We start from the raw sequence: 20,164 nt of genomic DNA, 5'->3' as shown, positions 1-20,164 counted from the left end.
CAGTTCAAAAACCTAACCCACAACCTGCAGGGTACAGACGGTCTATTGCCAGCAACTCTGTACCGGAAACTCCGTGTTTTTGTCCACACCTTGACCAGCCAAAGCTCTTTGAGCGCTAAACGAGGGAGCTACTTATTCACGAGCAGATACTCATAAATCTTTTGCTGATCAGTGGATGTACGATCAAGCCTTCGTCTATAATCAGTCACCTTTTAAACCACAGTCAAGTATTGATGAATGATTTTCAGTGTTCCAGTATTCTAAAGTGACGGACCAATGAAAAAAGGAAGTTGCAGATAACCAACCATACAAAAAATATGACTTAAAATGGATGCCAGACATTTTGAAAAGTCCAGCAGTTTGATAATAACAAGAATCTACTGATCAGTGTGGCAGGAGATCGTTGAGTCTTTGACCCCTTTGAACAGAAACTCTTTTTGGAAGCAGGGAAGTGAGAGTTAAAAGGAGGAGAGGAGAGAGCAGAGCAGACCATCTGCCTTTGCTTTGGTCTCCTCTCACCATCTGTGAGCGGAGGATCACAAGACCTACTGTGCTCTGTGGAGTGATGTCTGTGTGTGTTTTGGGGGCTACGAGCCATCCTTTCTATGATGTCAGAGGTGGAATGTAACAGAGAATGTTTACTCGTTTACTGCATTTATTAAAGAAACAAAACCGTAGTGCATGTGTTTCAGTTTAATAGTATTTCATAGCTCCAGTCATTTAAATGCGCCACATTTCTGCTCATTTCCTTTGATTTATTTATTTCTGGGCTGTTGGCTGAACAAAGAAAATCCTACGACGGTGCCACTCAGAGATCTTTGGAATTGTGACAAACTAAACTGTAATTTAATCAGTTAAAAATGAGCTGAGTAAGTAATTAGTTGCTGCAATGTGATAACTGGGTTCCACCTCCATTAATTATAATAGTAAAATACTGTTCATATATTTATGTGTGTATAAATATAATAGAAGAGTACAATAATAATAGTGTAAGATCCATTTGGGACATTTGTCGGCAGTGAATATATTCAGTTTTAGTGTTTTTTAGCACAGTTTTTAACTCTGCGTCCATACTTTCACTCAAGTAGCCCAGTCACTGCATGACACACACACAGTTGATAATTTCTACAATCTTACATTAGTATCCTCTGATTAATATTGCGTTATGTGATGCAATCTGTTTTCCTTGATCTTTGCTCCCAGACAAGTGACAAAACAGCAAATTGCTGGGATATTCTGAAAAGAAATGATTCAATTATCTGGCAGGTACACGGTGCGTATTGCGTGTGCATTCTGTGCTCGATCTGACTGGATTTGTTTGTATGGGGTCAAAGATAAAACTGGCTGTTTGGTGGTGATGTAAGAGGATCAGAGGCTTTGGAATCTGGAGATTTCTTAAGAGGACTAATGCTGAAACCTTTCACCTTTTAACAGAAACAGTGTTTAAATCTCCTTTACAAGTTCAGATATTTAATTTAATATGTTATCAAAGTCACTGTCCTCGTGGCCCGACCTTCCACATCTGTTAACACCGGGTCTTTGAATGACAGAGGCATGAAAAAGTGTCCATTGTCTTAAGCAACGTTTATGGTCTGTAAAAATCCTCCAATGTGAATGGCATTCTGAGGAAAACCTGATACAGCTATAGGTAAATCTCTTGTGAAGTGCTCAATGGCTGACAATAATGTTTTTTTTTTTTCTTATGGTACTAAAATGATAAGTATTAAAAATGGAGGTCACTGTTCTGGCATTTTTTCCACATCTGATGGGAAGAAACCATAAAACAAATAACTGCAGCTGAAACAACCGGTACACGTGTAACTATTAGAGTGATGACATCAGAGCTTGGGATATAAAGTTGCACAGATTGGAGCACACCGCAGTGTAAAGAGCTGCGTGTTTGCTATTGGGACGTGTGTTAATATCACTGCCGCACCTGAGGGCTTGCCCAAGGTCTTTTTACTCATAATATTTGGGTTTCAAATACGACCAAGTACATCTCGTGACATTGCTATCAGCACTCTGCTTTCTGAACATTCATAACTTTCACACGTGGCTTTTTCCTGTCGGTTTCTGGATGTCTTTGGTCTCATATCAGACCGTTTTCTATGCTTGTTGTGACAATGAACCGATAACTCTAATATACACGGAATGTTTGCACTTTAAACAAGAGGAAGACACGCAATTTATTTTAATCAATAACATTGAGTTCTTCTCATCACTCTTTTCCGATTTCCCTTCCCATGTACACTTTTGCATTTGCTGGATTTGGCAGCTCTTTTCAAATCCCCAACAGCCACTAGCATCAAGCCTCTTATCGCACTTTGGTTCTCACTAGCTTTGTGTAAAGGACTGATTGGCTACTTCTCCTGTGTGTGTGTGTGTGTGTGTGTGTGTGTGTGTGTGTGTGTGTGTGTGTGTGTGTGTGTGTGTGTGTGTGTGTGTGTGTGTGTGTGTGTGTGTGTCTGTGTGACACTGGCGCAGCACTCTTCTTTAATCACAGACTGACCCCAGATGAACCTGAAACTCACACAGATTGTTCATTTTAAAGACTACAAAGGGGACAGAGCACCGACGAGTAGCAATAATAGGATTGTGCAGATCCCAGCCAGCCATGAGTGTTGAGATTACGAGTGAATGATCAGGGCTGTCCCGTTAATGTGGCAGAAGTCAGTGGGAAGCGCTCAGCTCCTCTTACTGGCCTGTGTTGACGCTCTGTATGTGTGTGTGTGCGTTTGTCACAGCAGATCGATGCAGCGCTAGAGCAGGGAAAAGCACATGTTCACTTCTATCTGTAGAGGGGCAGGTCTAATGGGGAGCCTGTCTGGACAATGTTGGCCTGACAAAGCCAGCCTGTCACACGCATCAGCCCTGGCATGAAAACGAATTACAGTGTAACAAGGGTTTTACAATGCACGGCTTCATCTCTGGGCAGATATCACACGTCCCCTGCTGCAAGAATGCTGAGGGGCTTTATATAAGACGAATACTTTAACCCCTTAAAGAATACAGAAGAAGGCGTCAAAGTCATCATGGCTTCTCTTTTCATTTCCAGTCACATGATGAGTCGGTCATTGTCAGTATATCGTCTGGCCTGAGTAAAGCAATAAATTAAAGCAATCAATAATTAACTTGTGCTACTATGGCTTCATGTGATAGGAAGGTGGAAAAATACCTGGCTGTCGTTGCAGGTCGGCTGCTCTGCATCCTTCCCCTATCAGAGGACCCTGAACTCGGGTGTGTTTTACAAATACCATGTAAGAATAGTGCAGCTCTTTGACCCATCGAGGTGTAAGTTCACTGCGTGAACAATTCAATTCAATTCAATTCAATTCAATTTTATTTGTATAGCGTCTAATACAACAGATGTTGTCTCTAGACGCTTTCCAGAGACCCAGAACATGACCCCTGAGCAATTATTACATAAACAATGGCAGGTGAACAGGAGACTTGAATACTGTATGTGTTTGTTTATGTTCATATATATTTCCCCAGTTGGGCCACATGCTCCACAGTACACCCCAGTGTGGGCTGATGGATTTGTGCAAACCTTTTCAGTGGATAGGTCATTGCAGTTCAGTTCCTCACTCCTCTGCAGTGCTGAGGAATATGTTGCATAATGATGAAAAAATGTAAATGACACGGGGATCAGGGTTTGCCTTTGACTCTGTGGAACGCTTCTTTGCTACCTGTATGACTAGCAAAAGGAAGGAAAAATTGCAGAGGTTTACCTAGAATCCCTTTATGCATCAGCATCAGCACTTAAGGTAGAGGTACTTCATCTTATTCTAGTGGTTACATAACAGTAGATGACAGGAAAGGCCCTACCCCCTCCTCTCATTTGTTACCCTGCTGAACCATTTCTTGCTGTCCAAATGAAGTGACGTCAGACCACAAATGCTCCATTAAAGACTAAACAAATCAATTAACATGGTATGCTGTGAGTGTGTGCGCTTTGTGCGTGCCATGCGTGTGTACATGTGTACATGGATGTGCTCTATTTATAACCGCTAATGAACTGGTGGCTGCATTTTTTCACACAAATCAAGTGTTGAGGCAACAAGTCAGGACTGGATCTGTTCAAAGGTCACAAAATCCAGTGTAGCAGTCTCTTAAATCTGTTACTAACATGCAAATTTCAAACTTACATAATATGTGCAAAAATCAATGAATGAACATAATAATTATGGTGATGGCAACTGTAACATCTGCGTTCTGAAAATGTTGTTAAATAAACATGGTTTCGGATACATGGTGGGCTCTGGACCGCTGAATCTTGGGAGACAAATAGATTCAGTTAGGTAACCAAAATCCGGAGTGTTAACTTCTGTGCATCATTACATATGAGAGAGAAATGGCAATGCAATAGCACAGCTCATAAAAATGCACGAGTTACTGGATTATGTAGGCTGAGTTCCTTTTCCTCATGCAGAGGGAAAAGCAGCTAAAGTCAGCAGTGTTGAAGAGCAGATCTATGTTTAATGAAGAAAAAATAAGAGAAATATCATTTGTGATATCACATGCAAATTATTGAGGGTGGTGCTTTGATTTCCAGTGTCTCAATCCAAGGACAGACTGTGCCTCCTTCTGTTTTTGTGTGTTGACGTGTCTAGATAATACATCTCACCTAAAACCAAAGTTACATAACAAGGCCTTTACAAAACTCAAATAAATATGGTTTATCTGTCATGATGGATCAAATTTGAAGGGGAAACAAGCCCGAGCTCTATTTTGCTTTTTGTTAGACCCTGAGGCTTTTTTTTTTGCATGCCATCTGCCTCTTGCCATATTCTCACTAACTTTTCATCAACAAATATTACCTTGCTTTGGGTCCCTTTGAGAGAAGGCCGTGTCTCTAGCCTAGATACAGACTTGAAATCAGTTCTACATGAAAAAAGAAATGGGAAAAGGTAAGAAGGTGGGCAATTTCTAATTATTAAAAGAAAAAAATGAAAGAGAAGGCATGAATGAGTGGAAAATGAAGACCACTGTCATATCTCTACCAAGTTTGCATCTTTAGAGGTAGGGGCACCACATGCAAACTGATGAATGCAGTGGTCTTACACCAGCAACGGTGCCTTTGTCATCCTCACAGGCTGCTGGTTGCAACAAAGTAGAACTCACAGATTTCCCACACACTCATGTAGTGAAATGTGTCTCACACACCTTACAGACTGCACACAATGTACAATCTGCACATGCCAGCACAATGGCCTTTACAGATACATCACATCTTGCAAAACATAATTAAGAAAACATACTCCCCTTTTAAAGGAGCTTGAGGCCGGATTGAGGCAGAATTTATGAAAAAAATCTGTATACATTTTAAGTTTTCTAGTAATAATGTCAGATGAAGCGTTCCAAACCCAAAAGAATGAGCCCTCTAGTGTATCTCTCTGTTGCCTTGAACAGGGTGTGTGCTGCAAAATGTGCTGCAATTCGGGCCCAAATTTCCCGCGCTGGGCTGCGGATGTGACGTCACATGACGCTGCATGCACGTTCTCCCCGTTCTCCCGTGCCGGCTTCACTGTTGGCTGCAGTACCCCCAACGGCCGTCGTAGTGAAGGGTGGCGCTAGAGAGTCTCATTTCTTAAAAGGAGCCTCAAGCTCCTTTAACACAGTTCCCCGGTGACTTCAAAGCTGCACGTGAGCCTTCACTAGTCACTTCTACCGTTATCAGTCTACATTGAAAAAGAGAAATTTGGAATGCAGTTTGAGTAAGTCAGGGTTAATATCAAACTAAAAAAAAAAATTCTTAAGAAATAATCGTGCTTCCATAAGATGACGCATCTTCTTGGAAGAGCTGTGCGATAAACTGTTGAACTGATAAAACCAACTTTATGTTTCCTACTTTGCAGGTGTGTCTTAGACAATTATGCAGTATAATGCTTTGCAGTAAAAGTAATTTCTCAGAATCGTCATCTTCACAAGCTTCCTTAAGTAGGTCATTTATGTGAGTAGTTTTCTCTGTGTCATGAGATTAATTATTTTCAAAGAAACAATTTTATTGATACAAATAAGACGATATGTTCTAAAGTGATAACTACAATAATTTACAATATCCATTACAGTACATCTGTGTTTCTAGAACAGACGTTCTGCACTTACCAAACAGACGGGTATTGGTTATGTTTCACATTATTTCACAGCAAAACTTATTTCCGTTGCTTTGGAGGTTGAAAATATGGGTTTATATTTTAGTTTGACGGTTTTTGCTTTGTTAGTTTGTTTCTCAGTTATACCGATCCAAAGTGGTTGGGCTTTACGATGTGGGACATGGCAGATGAATATGGAAGTCGATAGTGCCCTTCTTTGTAATTAGTTATTCATTCTAAAGCTCTGAAGATGATTATTTTGTGATCTCAATATAGTAATACTTGTCTTTGTCTTTTCATGCGATTACCAGTCCAGTTTTAGATTTGAACATGCTTAGACTGAACCAAACATTTAAACATTGCTAGGTTTCTTGAAATAACTTTTATGATTATTTCTGCTCTGATAGTTCATCTTCTATTGAATGATCAGCTTTGAACATTTCAAACCATTGTTAGGATTTTTGAGTTTTTTATTTAGTTGTGAGTTATTTTATCTTCTTTTCATATTTTTCAGCTATTTCCTGCTTTATTTTGAATATTTATCTGGTGCTGGTTTGAGATTGATGTAATCATTTGTAAGGATCTGCATTGGAAATACTTGTGTGTTTTGCCGCATAGATGAAATACGGTACATAAATCATATACACACCAGTCAATTCAAACAATACCAGTTCATTGGGTAAAATTTGTTTCTTTTTTAGCACTTTTTGCATCCCAGGCCTAAACAGCTGCTGCCATGAAATATAGATAAACTCAAACAGTGTGCTTCCTTAAAATTCAGCTAACTTGTTTCTTGGGGGTAAGTGCATGATTGTGTTAGATCCGGGCTTTCATGTTGCTTCTGTCTTGAGATCCGGGGCTGGACAGAAAACTTTTGTGGCAGTGGCCACCAACACTCCGCTCTGATGAGTCTGAGGTCGTCTGAGGCCTATTCTCCAGCTGACTTTGCCGCGGAAGACAGATGGTCCCTTTTAGTGTTATGTGTCATACTTTACATGTTTTGTTGGTGTTTCCTGTCATGGGTGTATTTTCTATTTCCCTTTGGAGCAGTTTCCTCTTCTGTCCTTCTCTTTAGTTTGGTTTCCAACCTGAGCTCTGTTACTTATTACCACACATGCATCATGTTAGCCATTACCTTCCCCATATACTCGCTCCTGGTTTTTATTGTTCTCTTCAACATCATCACTGTCATTCCTGCGGTTCTCGTGGTCGCTCAGCACATTTGTTTTTCTTTTTTTCCCCCAGAGGTTTTCATGTTTCTAACCCGTTTTCAGATTTTGTGCCGTGAAGCACACTAGTTTTGTCTTAGTGTTATAAAAGGCTGTTTATTTCCTTATCCCTCTGTATTCTTCATACGGGTCCTTATCCAGCCTCATATGTGGCACTTTTGTGACTCTGGTAAATGTAGCCTACTTTTTGAAATGTACCTCCTATGCTTCTTCCTGCCCATCCTGCTGCTGTTCTATAGTAACTGTGCAGACATGACTGTAAATAAGTCACGTTTAACCAGTCTAAAAGAGGGTCTGAAGTCTGATATGTAGGGCTTCGATGTGAAATAAAATGCAACAGTCTATCATTCAGCATGGCCAAATAATGTGACAGCCAAGCTGGGTTACTGACAGGAAGCAAGTAGCTTTTGATATGACAATAACCATATGCTATTTTAAAAGCTAAAATAGTAAAAAAAACTCAGCTGCCATTTTCACAGTTGCGGTGCCATAATTGCTTAAAATGTCTTGCACTGGCATGTGAGCAACGTTGTGCACTCTATTGATTTATGCACATACATGAGTCAGTGCAACATGAGTACAGGTCTTACATCTTATTTTCACACATCCCTCCTCCCTTTGACTGATCTGCGTGGGTGTTTTACAAAAAGGGTGGTATGCCCCATTTTTAATAAATTCACAGATTTAAATGGACTATGGAAATCAACTGCACAAGACTTGTCAGAGCGGAATTAAAACAAAAAAAAATATTTAACATAGGTACACCTTCTTAAACAAGGCAGAAGACTAATACCCAAGATGCAGCACGTACTATACATCTACATTCTGTCCACCAGGGTCCTCAATCTCTAACGGTTTACAACTTTGAACATTCATTTTGGAGATAATCTTTTGCACATCCGCTTTTCAAACAGAACACTTTGCATTTTAAACACCTTATACCCCGAGTACCCTTATCCTTTCATACAGAGTATATTTGTTTTTAATTGATTTAGTTTTCTTTACCAAAGTAAGCTTTTTCATATTAATGGTAAAGGTTTTATTTTATTCTATTTTATTTTAGTTATTTATTCAAATTGTGTGATGGGAAGATGGAAAATAAAAATTTCATTGCACACTGTAAGCTGCTGGGTACATGACAATAAACGTCTTGAATCTTGAATACATTGCTCCTTATGTCCACCATACAGGACACTTCAACAGCAAAGTGTTGGCATTTATTCTCTTGCAGGCTCTAAAAGATGTATCAGTTTTGACGTATACAGAGGGATGGATGTGTGCAGACTGGTAATAAGTATTTGTTTCTGTTAGTTTTCAAATGTCCATTTTAACAGCTTTGGTACATGTATTTTCAGGACTCACTAAGTGAAAATTTGTCCACCAGGTTTCCACTGGTGTCCCCCGCTGATAGAGTTGGAGTGTGTAGATACCAGCGACTGGTGCAGTCATTTGCTGCAGGACTGAATGTTGAAAGGACCTTTTTGTACCGAAAGCAAACAAGATGTAATCAGGTGTTTATTGGGTTTTTTTGCCCTGTGTAAAAGGAGCAAACAGTCACTGCATGTTGATTTTACAAAACACACATACAGTAACTGTGTCAGTGAAATGCAGAGTAATCTGTGCCTTATGCACGTGCGCTTCTGCTGCAGACACTTTTATCCTCACTCTCCCACTGATATGTAGGCCCCCAGCTTCTATCGCTCTGTCTAATACAATACGATTTTCCCCTGCAGGCAGACTCTGGGCTTGAGAACCTTTAACCTACATACCATGAGGTTTTGCAGAGCCGAGTTATTCTGAGAAATAAAGTGAAGCACAATTACCAAGCAGCTGACAGACAGATTGGTACAAAAGAAATCCAGACACTAAGGCGGTGAAACGGACAGGAAAGAATGCCTGGAAGAAACTAATGAGGTGCTTTCAAGGGGGGAGGAGGTGACTTTAGCCATGGAGACTTGTCATGGCCGACAAGAATGCGGCCTATCAGATTAGACTGGTAACCAGCCATTCGGAGGAGGTGTTGGATAGGAGCTTGTTAGGAGATATGGCACATTCAGGAACAGCAAACGGAAAGCACACAAAGCAAAATTTCTAATAGAGATAAAGTGTGGAGAAAAGTGGAGGATTTGACCTCTGTATGACAGATGGGGCTTTTTTGAGAACCAGATCCACCAACTGTATGTGGCACAATCTATTTTTACAATCTTTCTATTTTCAACACACTGTCAATGTGAATAAGAGTTGGGGGCATATAAGGGAAGTGACCTGCAGTGCACCCCCTTGTTTACATTATTATGAATGGGATTGGTAGTTAAAAAAGAAATCAGTATTCAACAGTGAACAGAATAGATTACAAGACAAATGAAAAACGATAATTACTGTAAAGTGATGCTTCCTGCAGGTTTGTATGGCTAAATGAAAGCCCCTAGTCGACTGAATCATCTCTCTACATTATAATGTTCCTAAAAGGCATAACTGGAAAATATATAAGTATGGATAGAAAATGCAGCAAGTGTAGTTGGTTTAATTTGTTGGGTTTAAGGTGAGGAAGTCTTGGCTCTTGGGAGGAATCAGAATCCTTAATAGTGTATTCTGTCTTTCCTTTCAGGCTTGCCATGGGGATTACTTTTTAAAGACAGAGACCGGACCTCCCAGCATGCAACAGGCCATGCTTGCAGTTGTTAATTCTGTCAGTCATTCAGGCTTTCTGAATTCATGTGGAGGGATGTGCACTCGAGGAATAGAGCAGGACTGAAAAGAATCCAAAAGCAACAACTTTAATGAGTGCCGTTTTAAAGAAATGTACGATCTTTATTTTTTTAACTATTGTTTCAAGAAAAAATATACCGTATGAAGAATTTGGTACTTTTCCCGATGACTGAAGGTTTGTTTCTTCATTTACTAAAACACATGTCTATATTTATCAAAGGGATTTCTTACTGACACCAACCAAGAGTTTGGATAAGTGTGACAACATTTTTGCAGAAGTTCCCAGGCCAAGATATCAGCTGCACAGAACAGCAACTGCAGAAATGTATACGTATAATAATAATGATTTAAAAAAAATCTATAATATCGGAGAATATGGACCAAAAGTTGCTAGCAATATACAGTTAGTGATCATTCTTTGGTAATGTGAATCAATCAGAAAGATCTGAACCCGGATGCGTCATCCTTCAATACATGACAAATTGATTTACTGTCACCAGTTCTTCTAAAGTCAAGTAGATTTGCAGCTGATTCCAAGCAGACACAGCTACATACTTTCCATGGTATTTTCCCATATCAGCTGAAGCTCTGGGAATGGATGGAAAGGGGTAATTCCTGGGAACAAAGACAATGACTTCCAGTGCTTTTTGTGCAGGATTTAGCCCCTAAAAAGGAAAAGAGTACAGCAACAGATGCATAAATAAGAACATGCCATTGATTGAGTCTTGGGATGAATAAGTCAAGCCTTCTGGTGCCAGCAAATAAGCGGTGGTGGGTAAGCGATTCAAAATTATTTATAAACCCCAGAGCACCACAGTAGGACATGTTCAGTGTGTGAGCACTGCAAGTAAGACTGGATGTATATACCATCACGACTGGTGACAAATCCAGAGACCTTCAGGATGAACAGCAGGGAGCATTTTATTAAGAATTCAGCTGTCTTCAAATACAGTGTGTGTGAGCAGAGAGAGAGTGGGAGAGAGGCAAGTAGATGTGAAAGGTTAGCATAGAAGAGTCCAGAAATGACGCTGTGTTTTTTAAGTAATTTTTGCTCTTTTTTGATATACAACTGATCCCAAACATTGTTTAGATAAACACCATGAAACAGTGATTAATAACATTGCAAGTTCCTTTTTTGAGATTTACCAATCCTTCCACTGACCAGGTTCAACTTTGTCTGTTACTATCCTCACTGACCTCATCTAAGTCCAGTAAAACTAACAAGTTCATCACTCAGACAAGGTTCAACTTTGTCTGTTACTATCCTCACTGACCTCATCTAAGTCCAGTAAAACTAACAAGTTCATCACTCAGACAAGGTTCAACTTTGTCTGTTACTATCCTCACTGACCTCATCTAAGTCCACTAAAACTAACAAGTTCATCACTCAGACAAGGACAACAAAAACGGGAAGAGGAGCAAGATGCTTATGAACACTCGAGTAGTAATGCCTACTCGAGAAGAGTAGGCATTCACAGGACTGTGCAGTGCACCTTTCTAAAAGGTGAGTTCATACATGAACACATGTTTCACTGCTGTTATAGGCTGATTGAATGGACCTTAGTAGTTTGCATGACTCCCAACTACTCTGTTTCACTTTATAGAACTCCAGTTTGTGCAGGCTATAAACATCATATTTTCTTCAGAAACTACACAAAAAAGACAAGCAATGGCTCATGGGGAGATTTTGTTGAATGTTAGGCAAATTATATCAAATTAAATCTAAATGAACTTCAAATAAAATATTGCTCATGCATGCGAGCTCGGCTTTCTTCAGATGTCGTTTTATTTTTGCTTCATACTGGCATTTAGTCTAATACGAGTCACAAACAGCAGTAGTGTTTTCTCATGATGTGTTTATGTGGTTGTGTGTTCCTCTGCCACCTTGGAAGGGGATTTCTGGCTACTCTATCACATAACATATATTTGGTTCATTGCGAAATATATGCTTTCTGTGTGTGTGTGTGTGTGTGTGTGTGTGTGTGTGTGTGTGTGTGTGTGTGTGTGTGTGTGTGTGTGTGTGTGTGTGTGTGTGTGTGTGTGCTTCTTAATATGCTGAGCCATGGTTGTTAATAAGATGTTGAAAGAGAAAATCCCTTCACAAAGGTATGTAGCCTCACAGATCAATCCTCTTAACTGATTAAAGCTTTACCAGAGGTTGCACTCCTTGCAGCCATCTGCAGGTCAGCTGCCTGACCATTTTGGAACAAACTGGGATCAGCACTGATAGGGAGGATTATGGCCGTTCTTGCTATCTTTATGGAAGTGGTCTAGAGCAAATAAAAAAAAAAAAAGAACTATTGCAAATCTGTTTAACAACCTAAAATGTTGTCATTTGATCAAACATTTGCTCTGTTAAGGTAGTGCTCAAAGAACGGAGAGAAAGTCAAATTGTTATCTTCTCGGTTTTTTTCCCCTCTTTGAGGTCCAGTCAGTTCATTCTTCACGCAATGTGAACTTTGACTTTTGCCCAAACTTAATTGTTTCTAAATACCACCTCAGTCTTGACCCAGTTTGGACTCCTTGATCACTTTCCCCCTCGTGTCTGCACTTACCTGCGATGTCACAGCTATAGAAAGTGGGTTAGACAAAACATGTGAGGGGCCATAAAAGGAGCCTGATCAACAGGCTAGACTATTGTACCCAAACTCCTGGTGTGCGTGTGCGTGTGCGTGTGCGTGTGCGTGTGCGTGTGTGTGTGTGTGTGTGTGTGTGTGCGGAGGTAGGTATTATTTAGCCTTCAAGGACCTGAAACCAGTCATACTCACATTATGGGGGCCAGCTTGGTTTTTTTTCAAAACAAAAAGAAGCCCACATAAAATAAATGAAAATACATTTCAAGGCGAATCCGAGTTTGACTTTAGGTTCATATTTGGGTTAAAGTTATGTAAGATTATGGTCTGAGTAAGTTCCCAGGAAATTAATGCAGTCATGGAAACTTGATTGTCTGTGAGTGTACATGTGGGCATGTGAGTGCATGTTTGACTTCTCAGTAATGCATGGGGTGTTCTTGTTCAACGGATGCTCTATTTGTGGAAGTATCCATGGTGATATTGATTTGGAGCCATGGAAAAAGGGCAGATGGACAAATGGATATATCTATTTGGCACACATGTGTGACATCTTTGCTCTCCATGCTAGTTTATTTACCAATGCAAACAACGGCGGGGCAATGAGCTGAGGTCACTGAGGTTTACGACGACACAAGGGGTTAAAAAGTTCTAGAAAACCCCAGAGATAGGAATGACAAGAGTCACAAAAGGAAACTGCAGGGGAACGAAGGTCACTACTTTACCAAAACACTAACTCAAAGCTCAGGCTGTGTCGGGCCCCGAGGGTAATTCAGAGGTGACATGTCGCTGTGCATTCCCAACGTCAAGTGTTTTGCTTCCCTTGCTCGTCTAAAGCATAAACACTCACCGGCCACTTTATTAGGTACATCTTGCTAGTACTGGGTTGGACCCCTTTTTGCCTTCAGAACTGTCTCAATCCTTCGTGGCATAGATTCAACAAGATACTGGTTACATTCCTCAGAGAGTTTGGTCCATATCGATGTAATAGCATCACGCAGTTGCTGCAGATTTGTCCGCAGATTTGTCCGGTGCTCTATTGGATTGAGATCTAGTGACTGAGGAGGCCATTGGAGTACAGTGAACTCATTGTCATGTTCAAGAAACCAGTCTGAGATGATTCACGCTTAATGAAATGGCGCGTTATCCTGCTGGAGGTAGCCATCAGAAGATGGTCAACTGTGATCATAAAAGGATGGACATGGTCTGCAACAATACTCAGGATGTGCTATTGATTGATACAAGGCAGGATGGATTCATGCTTTCATGTTGTTGACACCAAAATTCTGACCTTACCATCCAAATGTCGCAGCAGAAATCAAGACTCATCAGACCAGGCAACGTTTTTCCAATCTTCTGTTGTTCAATTTTGTTCCGCCTGTGCGAAATCAGTTTCCTGACAGGAGTGGCACCTGACAGGAGTGGCAGGAGTGGCTTTTGCTGCTGTAGCCCATCCACCTTAGGGTTGGACGTGTTGTGCGTTCAGAGATGCTCCTCTGCATATCTTGGTTGTAACGAGTGGTTATTTGAGTTACTGTTGCCTTTCTATGATCTGAAATCCTCAGACCAGCCCGTCTGGCACCAACAAATATACCACAAGTCACTTAAAGGGGACCTAATATGAAAAACACGTTTTTTCTTGCTTTAACATATATAAAGTGGTCTCCCCTCAGCCTGCCAACTCAGAGAAGGAGGAAAGCAATCAAATTCTGCAGTGTCTGTACAGCCGCCCGGATGAGCCATCCAGTGTGATGTGACTTCTATGAGCCGTTCAGATTCTGCTGATTTTCGTTACGTAACCAAAATGCAAACCACGCCCACAACTATAAAACCGTGTAACTGCATGCGAGCGTCTGACTATCGCGTCGCATTGCGTGACATCGGACACTCTCTGTCCATCTCCCTCCAGCCAGCTGACACTTTATTGAGGTTTTTGTAGTGAAATGAGGAGGTATCATAGAGATAACTTCTCATTCCAACTAACTGGATCAGCCGTTCCTCATCCGTGACCGTTTCCTACAGCGCTTTCAACCGGCTTTCAACGCGAGCGGCAGGAAGAAAATAGAAGCAGGGTGTCCGACAAATGTTCAGCTCAAAACGGCGCTGCGCAGCGCTGCGTCGCTGCGTCGCTGCGGCATCACCTCCCTCACCAAAAAAGCACAGCAGAGGATGTACTTCCTGCGGCAGCTGAAGAAATTCAACCTGCCAAAGACAATGATGGTGCAGTTCTACACGGCCATCATTGAGTCCATCCTCACCTCCTCCATCACCGTCTGGTACACTGCTGCCACTGTGAAGGACAGGAGCAGGCTGCAGCGTATCATCCGCTCTGCAGAGAAGGTGATTGGCTGCAATCTTCCATCTCTCCAGGACCTGCACGCCTCCAGGACCCTGAAGCGTGCAGGTAAGATTGCAGCAGATCCCTCCCACCTGTGATGATGAGCGACAAAGGGGCTCCCGTAGTCGGAGTATGACGTCATCAGAGTGCGTTCATAACAAGCTGGTATATGTATCGTGTGCGTGGTTCTCTGGTTAATAAACGGCCTGGTTAATGCCGAATTGAGTCGACGTGGTCGTCATCTTTGAACTCCCGTTACTGTTCATGACACCACCCCGGACACAAAGTGTTTCAGACTCTTCCCTCTGGCAGGAGGCTGCGGTCCATCAGGACCAAAACCTCACGCCACAAGAACAGTTTTTTCCCGTCTGCAGCTGTCCTCGTCAACAAGGCCCCGATCCCCCCTCCCCCCCGACTACTACGGACTGCCCCCCCATCCCACTCTACGTTACATTAACGTAAATATTCCAACCCCGTAACATTTGTACAGACTCACATCCGACACTTTAAAAACCCCATATTGTACATTTCTGTTTATATTGTTCATTTCTGTTTATACATTTTATCTGTTATCCTACGTCACTTTTTGTAAAGACTCATATCCGGCACTTTTTAATCCTCATATTGTACATTTCTGTTTATTTCTGTTTATACATTTTACTTTATTCTATCTCTTATTTTATCTCCATATATTTGTTTGCTTTTATATTTTTATTTTTTATTTTACTGTATTGCACCAATCACCACAACAAATTCCTTGTGTGTGTTAACAAACTTGGCAATAAACCCCCTTTCTGATTCTGATTCTGATTCTGATTCTGACAGTCCAATAGAAAATAAAGCAATGGAATTGATTTTGTCGCTGACGCTCGCTCGCATCACATGCAGTTATGACACGGTGAGGACACAGACACGGTGTAACTCCGCCGGCCGGAGCTTCCGCCATTTTTTCATAGTGGTGTATCGCATCATTCAGGCAGCCAATCAGCACATTGCCTCATTATCATAGCCTCCCCGCCCACTCAGAATCCCTCATAGATAATGAGGTTAGAGAATGGGAAGATAAAGAGATGGCTCAGAGGCTGAATTTCTAATTTATCTAGCAAAAACAATCAAAAGCTTGTTTTTAAGACATTCAAGGCCTGTTTAAAATAGGGATTAGATGCCATAATAGGTCCCCTTTAAATCACCTTTCTTCCCCATTCTGATGCTCCATTTAACTGCAGCAGATCGCCTGACCATGTCTACATGTCTAAATTGAGTTGCTGCTATGTGATTGGCTGATTAGAAATTTGCGTTAACGCCCACATACACACACACACACACACACACACACACACACACACACACACACACACACAAACACACACACACACACACACACACACACACACACACACATAGACATAGACACTGGCTTGTTCACCTGCATGCTTGCTCTGTAGTTTTTGGGGTTAGTTAGTGGTAGCTTAGCTCAGACTGTGATTTGGGTTGATTGCTGCTTGTGTTTTGGTCAGCTCCGTGTTGGTTTTGTTGGTTTTGTGTTTTGTTTGTGGTTTTTGTTGCAGATTTCCAGTGCTTGACGTGTGCCTCCGTGTGTTCCTGCTTCCTGGATTGGCAGTGGATGTCGTCACCCCACCCAAAAAAAATAAAAAAAAATCACTGGGTTTGTATGTACTGTATATATTTATGTATGTATGTGTATGCGTATGTAGGCGTATATATATATATTTTGAATATAGCAATCATGCACATATATATGCCTTTGGTTTTTACCTGCATGGTATCAGTCATTAATATGTGCAGACAAGGTAAAAAAAAGAAATTTGCGTTAATGAACAGTTGGACAGGTGTACTTAACAAAGTGACCGGTGAGTGTATGTTGCATAACTAGGGTCTAAGGTGGTGAAAGGGGTGTTTATGAGAAGAATCATTACATAAGAAACTTGCAAAAATCTACAATGAAATAACTTTGGTATTTAGACTTTATATTATGTCAAGTTTGACTGACTGTGCCACTGACTGCGAGAGAAAAGAAAAACACTCATATACATGAACACACCTGGCATTATAACCAGATAATACCCTATCTGGGCGGTTTTGTCTGGGAAAAAAGGTGTCCAGCAGAAACTGGTTCCTTCCTCATTGCAACATGTGACGTTTGTTTGTAACTGCAGCACATGAAAGATAACAGCCCATTAAACATCAACCAATCAAAGCAGGCATCTAAACGACAAGTGTCCCATGAATATTTTTCAGCGTGTTGGCAAATAATCAACAAGTCACCGTTTGTTCTCATACTGATAGAGACTTTAGGTCATCAATTCAAAGTTGAAATGCTTTCCCGGCAATGTAAACTTTCCAAGGTAAATATTATATATAAATGTTGTTGGATATATAAACAAAATGTGCAAAAATGTGTTTTATGTATGCACTTATAACATATATTATATATAAACCAAATTTTAAATATGTTTGGACACTGTAGAATAAAAGAAAGAAAGAAAGAAAATGACAGAATGCATTTATTTGATAACCATAAATCCAGTTCTTGTGTGCAACAGAACATATAAAACAGGCAACAAAAGACAAAACTTGAGTGTTACCAAAAAGAAACACCTGAAAGAACATTTTGCAACTAATTACGGGACATGGCAAGAGGTCAAATAATAATTGGGTATTAAAAGAGTTTCTTAGAGAGGCAAATATGTTAATGTTAAAAATATTCTCTACAAATCATCAAACAACTTCAGAATGATATTCCTCATTAAAAGATTGTGAAGACTTTGTATGTCTCATTATCTCTAATGGAAAACAGCAATAGATTCAGAGAATCTGGAGAAATATCGGAGTGCACGGGACAGGGTCATATTTAAACGATGCCTGTGATCACTGGGACTTCAGGTGGTACTGCATTAAAAACAGGCAGTGGTTTCCTGTACTGGAAGTGGACTGAGGAACACTTTAATTGTCTCAGACCATCCACAAATCCTGGTTATAGCTAAATACAAGGAGGAAAGCCTACGTGAGCATCATCCAGAAATGATTTTGTCAGGGTTAAGCTAATTTAATATGGACTTCAGCAAGGAGGACAAACTGAAATGTGAATGGCAAAGGCAGGTTCACCAAATCAAGCAGGACTGTGAGAAAGGAAATTAAATACAAGAATGAGCAAAATACAAACAAGGGTGACAGTAGAAACCTCTCTGTGGCTGCACAACTGCACAGTATTGTAGACTGGTAAGGATTGACACTCAGGACTGGAGCTTTAAGGCTGCAGTACATGATTGATGATGAAGGTTAGGTGTGCCACCAGCTAGGCCAGACTCTCCGTCTACACACCCACACTTCACAGACAGACAAGGAAAGACTCATAAGAGATGGGAGAGCAGGGAACAAAATGCACACAAGGAAAGAGAGGAGGAGGAGGAGAAATGACCCATTATGGGGGTATGATTATACTGAAAACACATTTTAGATGCAAACATGCAGACAAGACCTTTTTCAGGGAAGGTTAGGGTTAGGGTTAGCATCTTGCATTCTGCTTCTATTACAAAAGTATGGCTTTGTAGTAGAGTGTAGGTGCTGGAGTGGTCTGTCTGTAGTTTAGATCTTTTACCAACTGAAAACAACTGGAGCGGCAAGAAACAAAAAATACGGCAAAGGACTGTTCAGCAGATCAATTTCTATATCAGACAAGAATCAGATATTTATCTCCTAAAACTCCAGCAACTGGTCTTCTTAGTCCCCAGATGTAAATGGACTGTTGTTAAAAGAAGAGGAGATGCCACAAAGTACAAAACACATTATCCAGTCCCAACTGTTTTGAGATGTGTTGCTACCATTAAATTCAAAATTATCTTTTTTTTCTTGCTCTTGTTCTTCCTAAAATGGTACATTTTCTTAATTAAAACATTTGATGACATTTCTATGTTCTTTTATGATTTGATTTGATTTGATTTGATTCACACACACACACACACACACACACACACACACACACACACATGTGAATTGGTCTCCTGGAGAAGCTATCAAAAGCTTATGGTAGGAGCCAATGAGTATGAATAAATCATGGGGGAAATTTCCATATCTCACTTTTTGTTTTTATTGATTCATTTTACACAAAGTCCCACTTTTTGGGGGGGAGATTGGACTTGTTTGTAAGGGTTTTTGAATGGATTACGAAAGAAACTCTTTCGAAGAGAGAAAGACACTGACTTGACTTGAGAAAAAAAAGGAATATTGCTTTTTGCTTCGCTACACCAGTTAACACAGTTTGTAACAGCAACTGTTTCAGATTTCCTCAGATTTCTTTCAGTGTTAGTCTGTTGTCAAGGACTCTGAACTTTTGTAACAGTTGTGAAATGTGGAGAAAATCTTATTCAGTACCAGTAAAAAACAAAGAAGTTGAGGGGAACACAAACTAGGCAGTAAAGGGAATCAGCTTTCGAGGCAAATCAGAATTCACTAAAGTTAATCTGTCACTCTGTCACTGCTGAACTGTACAAATGCAAATGTGGCATACCATCCCGGTATGTGCAGGATGCTTATCTAACGAGATCAGTGAGAGAGAGAGTGGACAACAGATGAGTCAAGTGGGACAAGAGAGAAGGAGACTTGGCTTGGCATGGTGCAGGCAGGGTGGTTAGATAACTGAAGGTCAGAGGCAGAGTGTTCTTGTGTGGTTCAGTTGCAGCAAGCTCTGAAATACCGCAGGCCGAAGAGACTGGGTGTGCTCTCAGTCCACACCTCACTGCTGCACCTTTCTCCCATACCCTACTCTCCTCCACAGCAGGCTACTTCTCTCTCTCTCAGTGCCACACTTCAATTCCTTCTCTTTTATTTAATGTACAAAACAATCGGTATGGATCCTGCATTTCCCTACTTTAGCTTCTTTAAACAGTGCACAGCTACTAATGCCCCAGTGAACACACTAAAGAGTATGCATTGCAATAAGTTGTTATCTCACATGCATTAAATACAAAATGAATAGATAGAAGTTGTGAAAAGTAGCAATAGTGTTTTAGGCTTATATTTATTACAAAATTTCAGCTGACTTTTAAAGCTTCAGACTAATTATTTACCTTTTACAGTCAAGGCTTAAACATTTGTCATCAATACAAATTTTGTATTTTGCAAACTTTGCAGAAGATTGGTGCAAAGGTATTTTCTCACATGAAACCTCTTTTTAACTGATTGAGAAAACACAAAAATTAATTC

General features: G+C 40.6%; 1 long non-coding RNA gene across 1 annotated transcript in view; it reads left to right on the top strand.

Moving 5' to 3' along the window:
• The first annotated feature begins 10,035 nt into the window (after positions 1-10,035).
• LOC133459912 (uncharacterized) overlaps positions 10,036-20,164 on the top strand; it is a 25,299-nt gene continuing 15,170 nt past the window's right edge. The window contains exon 1 of the long non-coding RNA XR_009784077.1: positions 10,036-10,208. This is a non-coding gene — a long non-coding RNA (uncharacterized LOC133459912). The remainder of the gene's footprint in view (positions 10,209-20,164) is intronic.

This window comes from Cololabis saira, chromosome 2 (assembly GCF_033807715.1).
Source record: "Cololabis saira isolate AMF1-May2022 chromosome 2, fColSai1.1, whole genome shotgun sequence".
NCBI classification, from domain to species: domain Eukaryota; kingdom Metazoa; phylum Chordata; class Actinopteri; order Beloniformes; family Belonidae; genus Cololabis; species Cololabis saira.
This window is presented reverse-complemented; position numbering and strand designations above follow the sequence as displayed.